Here is an 11,321-nt window from a genome sequence, read left to right as displayed (position 1 = left end):
GGAGCCAGAAGGGCACAAAATTGACATTGTGTGGGAATTCATTTATGTAACTTCTGAGGTTCCCTATGATCTTTCTCTTGTAGATATTTCTTTGTTTAAAAATCAATTAGGGATTTTGTATGGCTCTTTGCCTGTGTAGTAGGGTGTTGACGGTGTTGGACCAGCCAACATGTCAGGGGATCTCCCCGGTAAGTAGTCCCAATTATACCTCATACTATTTGGTGTAGGAGTCCCAACAGTGGGTCGTATGGTAATGCCTTGACCGCAATTTCGCACAGAGGCAAGTAATATAACTCTGTTGGTAGCAAGGGTGTGACAGTTGTAGCAAGTCAAGGAAGGTGCATGAGAGGTTCTAACACACGGGGGTTGAGATAAGTGTGCCCCTTGGAAACCTGTGATGGCACGCAGTTAAGAAGGAAACACATGAGCATAGATGCATCACAACATGGAAAGAAAATTAGCTAGCAAACCAAAGTGATGGTTAAACCAATGACACATTTCAGAAAGATTCATACATACATACACAGATAGCTATACATGCATGCGTAAGTAAATAGATACATATATCATTTAGAGTAAACCAGATATCATAGAATACAATACAACATATGCATGAAATGTGTTGGCTCTTTTTATATTAAGAAGTGTAAGTTCCAGCCATACAGTACATCCATGTCCAACCACTAGTTCCCACGGTGGAACGTTACAGCCACAACTGCCTACTCCTCCAAAGAGATGTACTAGCTCTGCATAGTGGGGAAGTCAAGGCTCATTACAATACTGTCCAATCTCTCTCCAAGATAGTCTTATCGGAAGCTTGGCTAACCAAAAGCCTCTATAATGAGTTATGAGGGACTATTTATAACAAAGGGTGAGGTGGCCCTTGACATTCCCCTTTGTGATAGTTCAACTACCCTCATGACTCTTCATCTACTCTATGAATTTTACATCCAACTATCGACACTTGACTTACACTTGACAAGACATTACATTACAATTCACATGCACCCATGTGAGAGAAATGGCTTGAGCAAGCCATGCTAGACATCACTATTCACTATGACTTAGACAACCATGGAAGTCCAACTCCTCAACATCCTTGTGCTGATCAACAATAACATATTGATGCCAATATCGGTAGTTCGCGATGGTGTCCGTGTGCTCTAAGGTGACATCTTTCTGGAACCTGACTCTTGCCTCCATAGCACCCGAGTACACTGCTCGGGATCCTCTGTCCAACTCATCTGTAAGCATGTGCATCATTGTCTTCAATGTGGCTGGACCAACAACATACTTGTGCATGATGTCTACACTAATGGGTATGTCTGGGCTGGTGTCAATGTGCATCAACTCATCGAAGTATGAGTCGAGCTCTAGTCGGACCTATGCCTTTGTCTTCACCTAGGTGAGAGTCCCAATAGATGGGATCACATTTGTGCACACCACAACATCCATACTCTTTAATACACATGCATGGGAAGCCTGTATACTAGTGATGAGCTGCAAGAGCTCTTCATAATTTTGGATTTGACTCTGGATACGTGCCTTCAGCTTGAATGCATTGGCCATCATCATCTTAGGCAAGTGAAGTGGGGCTACCTTGTATCTCATCGTCCATGTTTGCATGTAATCAACATCAGCACGCAAGTTCATCAAGATACGTGCTCTTCTAGCACATCGTTGTTGCCATCCATTGAGATGGACGATTGCCTTATGCACGGTGTCAAACTTGGAGTACAACACTCACATAATTATGTTAAGGGATAGCACTTCATCTAGTATTGCCTTCTTCATTTCAGCTCGGTAGACGTTGTCACCAACTCTCCTCCTTGCTTGGCTGTCTGTAGTTCCTTAGCCATTCACTCATTCTCAGCTATCAGAAAGCAAACACTTGAGCTAGTGGCTTCGGCATACACTCTGGTTGCATCAGCCAAGGCTGTTGGATGTTTGCACACATTAGACATGATCACTCATTCCTCAACTTGCACAAGAGATGTATGATCATCTGGAGTTGACACTCTGCAAGACTTCACAACTCTATGTTGAGACTCGTCGAATGAGATGTTGTGCATCTCTCCTTCCGATTGATCTCCAAGGATCTCAGTGCCTCCTCGGTCACTTGAGACTTGCTCATCATCTAGATGCAGTGAAGCAGGTAAGTTGACCTCTTGGTGGTGAGGCATAAGGTCGATGTCCTGTTCCAATTCCCGTTGCTCCATATCCGTATCCAACTGTTGAAGTGCTTTCTCTATCTCACGAGCAAAGTCTTGCTCCTGTGATGGTTCACCCTGTCTACCTGATGCTAGTTGTTCTGATGAGTCTACTACCTATATGGGCATTGCTTCATCCATTTGGACATGTTGTGCCCATTGTTGTACCTATTGTTGTCGTGCTTTCCTCTCATGTTCATGCAGCTCTTGTTCCTTCCGGAGTTGCTCCTTTAGCTCATGCAACTCCTTCTCTATTTCCTACATTCTTCTCTTCTCCTTCTGCCTTTGCACAATTCGCTTGTCACATTGTTTCCTCTTTGCCTCTATAGCCAAAGATGCTTTCTCCACAAGTGGATCTTCTCGGAACTTGCAGCTTTTCTCTTCCTCCATGTGATCAACAATCTTCCTCTTTCCCTTGTCACACACTAGTATGCTTACTGTTGCTTCATGCTGCTTTGCTAACCTCTCCACAGTGAAGCCAACCTGTTCATTGGGTCTAGAGAAACTATAGCAATATCTCCATGGGTCCTCCTCAGCCCAATGAAATTCCCCATGGATCTAGTTGAACTGTACTCTCATGCAGTGATCTTTGACAAGACAATGTGGGTCATATGGGTTGTAACTTCGGAGGTTGAATGGGTACTTCTTCATCTATTCTTCTTCGAAAACTGCTTGCTTGAAACTTCGGATCTCTAATAACCCAATCTGCAACGAAAGAGCGAGCTAAGGTGCCTTCTTCTTCCGGTGCAATCTAGCTGTCAATCCTGCTGAGATGTGATATGTTACTTCCTGCATGATGAGTATGTCCAAGGCAAACTTCGATAGAACATGCAGAGGCTTCTCCACACTGAACATTCATATGAAGGTGTCGGATGGTGAGGAATACCAATCAACAATGTCTATTAGTGCCTCCATTGTTGCCCTCGACATGCAGGGTGGATCCTATTCGAATATCATCTTGTAAACTGGGGTGAAAAAATGATCGGATAACCATGTGATAACTCCTCTGAAGCTGCATTCGGACAACAACTTACAATATGTGTTCATAGCAGTCTCCGTCAGTGACCATGCCCACTCTAAGCCTGAGAACTCCTGTCAGGCACAGATTGCATCTAAGATGTAGGCAGACATGTAGATCTCTGCTTGCATACCTCCGGGTGACTATCGAGCCTTTGTTACCTATTCCTTCAGCTGATGAGCCAACATGCCGGACCAGTTACATGGTTTTCCCTCTCTGGCCAGTTGGTCCAATGTGATCACCCAACTCTGTGGGAAGGTTTCTATGTTTTCTTGGCCATACAGTTGACATGAAAATATGACCAAGTATTGATACACCTTCTGCAACATCTTCGTCTTGTAGATCTGGTTGGGTATCATCCTGAATCTAGCCAGCTCCTTTATCCAGTTCTTCAAAATGTCTCTCGAGTTAGCACTATTGCTGGGTAAACTGAAAGGAGTCTCCATGATAGTCACGAGCTCTGACATCTGATACATCTCATCATAATCATGTGCCCAGAAGGTTGCAAGCTTCATCCTACTGACACTACTTAAATTCATCGTCTCTGTATCAGTGTGTGAAACGATCTAGTGTATCATGTTCGCGCATGGGAATGTGGGGTATCTGCATGCAATCTGGTACAAGACATACTTGTGAATGTTCACATAAACTTGGTGGTCTTTGAGGTCTTCCCTAAAAGTGCCTGCAAATGCTTCATTTATCTCTTGTCATTTCAGCTTGATGTCCTTGTCTAGAAACATCTTGGTATCTTCATAGATCAGTAGACTTAAGGACAATTGCTCAACTTCTGCTCCAGTTGCACTTTCATTGGTGTCCTTTGATCTAGCTCTCTTGGAGGCAGGGAAAATTTTTAAGAACCCCCCCTAAATTTATAAATATAATAAATGGGCGAATCTCCATGGTATATAGGAAAAATGGAAGGCGATTTTATCAATAATATAATATGTATATATAATTTTTTGGCGAATCTCTCACCAGGCATGGCGAATATTTTACTCAATTATAAAATCTTGTAAGATCTTGGCAAGTCTTTCACTAAATAATAAAACTTTGTAAAGTCCTAGTGAATCTTAGCATAGGCTACATGCTGGTTTAATTCCCCATTTAAATAGGCTACATTCCAGGTGAATACCATGGGTCAATACCATGTGCCATTTTGGTGAATACCATGGGTCAATACCATGTGCCATTTTTATTTTTATTAGAATATTTTACTCAATTATAAAATCTTGTAAGATCTTGGCGAGTCTTTCACTAAATAATAAAACTTTGTAAAGTCCTAGTGAATCTTAGCATAGGCTACATGCTGGTTTAATTCCCCCATTTAAATAGGCTACATTCCAGGTGAATACCATGGGTCAATACCATGTGCCATTTTTATTTTTATTAATTCTAATATTAGGGTTAATAATGGTTTTTTGCATGCTATTAATAACAATCTAGTCCATGGTATTTGTCCCATAGTATTTTGGCCATAGGTTTCACCTAAATATAACCCATTTTTTGAGTGTTCCTAAATATAAGGTGACTTATGGAGTAAATATAAAAAAATGTTTTATTTATTTACCATACCTCTCGTTTATTTATATTTTTATTAATTTACCATACCTCTTTTACAAATATGGTATTTGGCCCATAGGATTCACTTAAATAAAACCTATTTCTTGAGCCTTCATAAATAGAACGAGGGTTATGGACTAAATATAAAAAGAGGTTTTATTTATTTACGATACGTCTAGTTTATTTATATTTTTATTTATTTACCATACCTTTTGAGTAAGTATAAAAAGACGTTTTATTTATTTACCATACCTCCACTTTACTTATATTTTTATTTGTTTACACCCTTACATGTATATAAGGTGACTTATGGAGTAAATATAAAAAATGTTTTATTTATTTACCATACCTCTCATTTATTTATATTTTTATTAATTTACCATACCTCTTTTATAAATATGGTATTTGGCCCATAGGATTCACTTAAATAAAACCTATTCTTGAAAATGGGCGAATGGATTCACTTAAATAAAACCTATTCTTGAAAATGGGCGAATGGAAGGTTGTAAGTCCTAATTTCAAGGGCTAAATTTACCTTTTTTACCCTCTCCCTGAAAACAAGGTGGGCTATTTGAGGTGATTTGTAAAAATGTACTATGATACAAAATATTCGCCCACTAAAAATTTAAAACCCCTTAATTTCGCCAAAGGGCGAACATTCTTCCCTAAAATTATCCTTGCTTGGAGGCCATTGATCCTGTACTACTAAGAGGAAGATGAACACCTGAAAAATCTAGAGACAAAGCAACAATCATGGCAAGAAATTTGTCAGCGAAAACCAAAGCAAATTCAGGGAATGACATAACACATACCTGGGGAATGATAGGCAAAGATTGTGCAGTTTCTTCTAGGAGGCTAGGTGATTGGCTTCCAAAACTACGTAAAAGGAAGTCTGGGTAGTCTGGGGAGGCTGATTGGCTGCTGGATTTTCACAGTTCGTAATCCAGGCTGATTGCTGATTGTTGGGATTACGCAATGTGCAATTCCAGTAGGCTCAGGGACTGCATTTCGCAATTTTCTGGGCCAGCAGCCACTATCCCTCAGAAATTTTCAAAGCAGTCCTGGAGGATAGTTCCTGGGTAGAAATGCACATTTATGGAGAGGAAGACAGAGCCTTCCTTCCCCGGATTGTGTAATGCTATCTCGATGAGGCAAAGTATGGGCCAAGGCTGGCTGGACTCGCTGACAGGAAATTGAAAGTAAATGTGAAAGTGAATGCATGGAAAAACTAAGTGAAAGTAGAAGTGATTGATTGTGCATGAAAACATTGAATGAAAGAATCAGAAAATATATCAACATGCATGTGGGTGAAGCGAGTCGCCGAATCAGCGACCATTCATTCAAAATCGTTTCATGCATGCTATAACAATGAGATAACAATGAAAACTGAAATGGTGCTAGTACAAGCTAGTATGCATGTAAACGAAATCAAGTATTCAAATAAACCAAGAAAAAAACACTCACACAAGAAAAAACACAAAAAACGACAGAAATGTTGAAAAAGACAAGTTGAGACCACTTACCTGTGAATAGCTGAGTGGGATGTGTCGAAGAGTCTTGGATATGCTATGGGATGTCAAAGCTCCAAGATCGATGTGATATAATGAGCTCTGATGTGTCGAATAAATAATTTTGAGCTCATGACATGGATGTAACAAATCTAGGAAAAAGCAACACTTGGAGGAGAGTTTCTAAAACAAACTTTGCATGTAATCTCCAGCTGCTAAAAATAGCTCCTTGAATCAAGGGATGAATTTTGCATGTTGCCTTTTATTATTCCAGGAAAAGGAAACCCATGCATGCAATTCAAGTTTCCTTGGTCCCGGGTGGAATTGGTCAACCCAACTGCTCATGCATGAGGCTGCTCAACTCCTGGGAGAAAATGCGCATTTCTGGATGGGAGTTGGGCTAGCTACCTAGGATATTTGCCCAATTTTTGGGCAGAGCAGAACTGTTGCCTAGGATTGCGTAATTCCTGTGCTGAGCAACCATGCTAGGAAGGATTTTGCAGTTTTCTGGGTGAAGTCTGACTAGCAGGATTGCGCAATTCTGGGGCCCAGCAAGTTGCCAAACAAAATTGCGCAATTTCTGGAGGGGAGGATGGTTGCCCTCCAGAATTACGTAATTTCTTGGGGGAGCTACTCAGCCTGCAGCTAGACCACGTTTGGATGAATAGCCTGTGAGGGGAATGCATCAAGCTTTGATCGACAGGTTGTCTATGTGCAAGAAAAACATTGAAGCTTGTGTACTTGATGAAGCAAGACAAGGTGTTGTGAAAGGTTGGTAGGGAGGCTCCAAAACAAATATAAGGCAAAATTTTGGAGGGTGGTTGTAGCCACTACAACATAGGGCTAGAAGGTACATCATATGTCCTTAAATGCATTTTCCATGTACTTTATGAAACATACAAAAATAATTGTATGTTCAATTGGGCTTATGTAATTTCAAATGAATTAGTTATTCAGTTACATAGATTACCCAATAACAATGGCTTCTTCATGATTTCATATATGATAACACTTCTTGTGTCAAGGCATGTGTTTGACAGTTTTCCCTGTAATCTTATATTCAAGTTTCACGAGGATCCAATGCAATTTTTCTATCTTATATTGTGGAAGCATGAAGCCTCTTTAAATTTTTGTTTAATTCAGGATGTGTTTGTGAGGCAAGTGTATTGCATGGTAAATGGACAAGAGCCTTCTCGAATATTTGCAAAGGCTAAGGCTTTCCTATTTCACAAGGTGGAACATGAGGAAAGAGAAAACAATATGGTTATATGAATTTATGGTTTTGAAGATAGGACATTGTTTTTGCCAATGTTTGTTCTAGATAAGTATTTTGTTGTTGAAATTTGTAGGAAATATCATAGTTGGATATCTATATTTGAATAGAAAAAGAAAAGACAATTTATTTATTTTCCATTTACTGTTGGAAAAGTGACAGTGAAAAAGACAACTCATGCTCTCATTTTTGCAAATTATTTGGATTCTTTCAACTTATGTGAAGTTGAAGTTATTAAAGGATTTGATAGAGGAAGAATTTTCAAAAAACACCTTGAGTCTATGAGGTATGAGAACTTGTCTCAGAGAAGTAGAGATAAAATCATGCAAAGTCAAAGTGTATCAACAAACGATAAAAAAAAACCTAGTAGATGTTGGACTTAAGTGAAGAGGCACAAACCCTACATCGCAATCTCAACCTTGCACATGCATTACTGGTGCATATTCATCTGCTAGAAAAAGTAGCAAAAAACTACTGAAAATGAAAAATTGGTTGTCGATAGACTATTAGGTGGTGGAGATGACAAAGGGCCTCCTCATAGAGTAACTCCAGAAAGAGCGTAGGTGGTTGAATCATTTAGATCCAAGAGTGTGCTTGAAGCGAAGAGCATTAAAGGAGTGGTGGACATGGAAGTTGATAGCGTTGTACTACCTAATTGGGTTAGTACTTGTTTGCAAGAAAATCAAAGAATAATGGAAGAAATTTCTAAAGATGGAATTGCAAGATCCAAATTATGACAAGGGTGGTAAGATATTGAAGAGAAAGGATACAACTTTATGAAAAAAAGGTTGTTAATCAGACAGAATTGAATGTTGATTTGTCTTCGGTTCCATCACTTGGACTGATGAAATTTCATCAATATCATGGTGAAGTACTTGCGAATTATGTTGATCGATGATAGGTAGAAAATAAAAAATTGAAGGCAAAAATAAAACAACTAGAAAATTCTCTAAGCCTCAGTCCTTTGTTGAAGACTCCATTGGAAATAGGTGGACCTCCACTGACAATTTCTAGTCCTAGAAGATTTAATATATTTGAGAAGCCTGTCAATCTTCTAAGTGCAGTGAAATCATACATCATTAGTAATATATCTAAAAGTTTGCGAATTATTGAATCTACATGGAAAGTTGCTTTTGATTTATTACTTTTAAAGCATAGAACTAGGTCTTTGTCGAAATGGTCAAAAGTGAGTTGGAGGGAGATAGGGAATTTGTAGACAATGATTTATTAACTTTTAGTCAGAAGCATGATTCACTGTTTGAACCAGAAAAAGATAAACAAGGGCTATCTGATGCTGATTAGATGAGGAAGATCAAGGCTACATGGTCTTGGAAAATCAAAACATTGGAAGACATTATTTATGAGTGTGGAAACATAAAAAATAAAGGAGCAAATGCATATCTCAAGGCAGTAGAAATTGTTCAGGATTTAAACAGTTTGTGTATTATATATGAATCTAGATTAATTACAAAGGGGAATCTGATGGTTGAATTGGAGAATCTAAAACAATCACAGGAAACAGAGTTCGATGATATAACTCATTTTAGTGCAGACAAAATTAGCAAATGGCTAATTACTTTTGTTGGTGTCAACGAAGAGTACTATGCCTCGGTTTTGCAATTGCAAGAAGAAGCAAAAGAAATTCAGGAGGATATATTCAATGAACATGTTAAGAAGGACATTATTGTTGCTTCGATGAAAGACTTCATTCAAGCTAAAGTGAAGGAATTCATTGCAATAAGTGTGATTGTGAGAGATAGATGAGGGCTAAAGAATATCAGACTCTTCTTTTGCATATTGTAAGTATTTTAATACATTGGAAAAAAAAGAAAAAAAAATTGTCGTCAAATAAATTTACTATTTAAATCTTATGTGTGTGCTATAATGTAATAATCTAATTCTTGAATGCATTTCCTTCTTACCTGTTGCATATGACTTTTGGATATTACAGTGAATGGGATTGCAATTTCAACTATCATTGGGACAAATGCATTTAGATTTGTGATTAAAGTATTAGTATTTTCATAAATTCTTTATGCAACAGAAGGTTATTTCTTGTACCATGGCTCTATAATCATAAGTTATTTGAATTTTGATTACTATTTTTTTCTATTTCTTGATATGTTTACTAATTATGTAAACAATTTTGAGATAACGTTTGACATGGGATGTTGTATGGACCTGGGTTCTCGAACATTATATAGAAAACAGTAATTGAACACTTGTTTTCTAGTATTTTCTTTGAGATTTTATATATTAGCTAATGTTTTATAATGAATAATAATTAAAATTCATTTTTGTTTACTCTATTCTAATACTAAAACTTTTTACCAATTATTTCAATAATTCTTAGATAATGTTTTACATGTGAAGTTGTATCTATTACATTTGTTGTGACTAGCATTTGAATCTGAATACAATTACACTTGTTGTAACTATGTTGATAACTATTGAAGGTTGTTTGGCTAGAAAGTGTGACTATTCTATTCTAGTTGTCTTTATTTATGAATGCTTGTACAAAAGCGAGAATGGCACACATCAATGTTTCATTGTATGGAGTTTTCATTTGACTGATATTAGGATAACAATCTTCATTATGCAGAGGAAGTTTTCTAGAGTAAAATATCTGCACAACAACATATGTTGATAATAATAAATAATAATAATTATACATTGAACTATGGGATCTATTTTTTCAAAGCATTGTGAAAAAACTCCATATTTTGTTTTGCAATGGTCAATTGTAAACTAGTTTTTCTAAGTAATTTTCTTATACACATATACAATTTGTTTACCTAAATATAATAAGTATTTAAATAAGTCCCACTGAAGATATAAACTTGTTTTGTTGTGGGAAGCTTTTTCAGGTGTGAAACCCATATTAAAGCTTATAATGTAAGTCATAAAAGTTACAGTGGTCAATTGTAAATGAGTATTTGTAAAGCGTTATTGAGTACAAAACTAGCTATGCAAAAGTCATTGTGTGTGTGCAGAAGCTATGCGAGGAACAAATGCATGTGAGAAATTAAGTATTTATATAACTCATGCTATATATAGAAACTTGTTTCACTGTGAGCTTTATTAATTAAAAAACATTATTTAATAATAAATTTTAGCAATTGCATAAAACAATTAATAATAATGTTGTAGCTGAAGTTTTATTGGTTATTGTAATCAATGCAGGAGGTGTATACTACATATGGAAAAGGGGTGGAATTACAAAATTGCATTATGTAGAAGCAAAAGAAGAAGGAGAAGAAATAAAAAAGCAAAAGACTTCCATTGTGTGGAGTGCGGTTTCATCATTTTCGTACACATCATAATGACATTAACATTTTGGTACCCTTTTGGCAAATGGACAGATCGACATGTAATCGAGAACATAAATGTTATTACCTCTAAACTCACATCGATATAGTAGCGGATGCAATTGTTGATAGTTGGTAAGCTAGCTACCATTATTTGAAAAGATTCACATTTAATTTGTTTCATACATGGAGTAACTAGATCCTAAATTTAAAGATTTGTTTTTAAACTATTTCTTCTATTTCTCGGAAACATCTTCTTTGCTATTTTTAAATTTCCATTTAATTAAAATATTATGTTAAACACATTTCACACGCAAAATAGTAACATGTACCAGAAACAGAAAAAGGTAGAAAATTTAGCACTATCAACAATTACTCTAATACTAAAAATCCTGTAGTTTGACAACTGTAATCCGATTTTCCAAAAAATTGTGCCTAGTTTTA

The sequence above is a fragment of the Pinus tabuliformis genome, chromosome 3_2 (assembly GCF_031772625.1).
Source record: "Pinus tabuliformis cultivar Carrire ecotype Pingquan chromosome 3_2, CPIR1, whole genome shotgun sequence".
NCBI lineage: Eukaryota > Viridiplantae > Streptophyta > Pinopsida > Pinales > Pinaceae > Pinus > Pinus tabuliformis.
The sequence above is the reverse complement of the archived record's forward strand: the minus strand, read 5'-3'. Positions refer to the sequence as shown.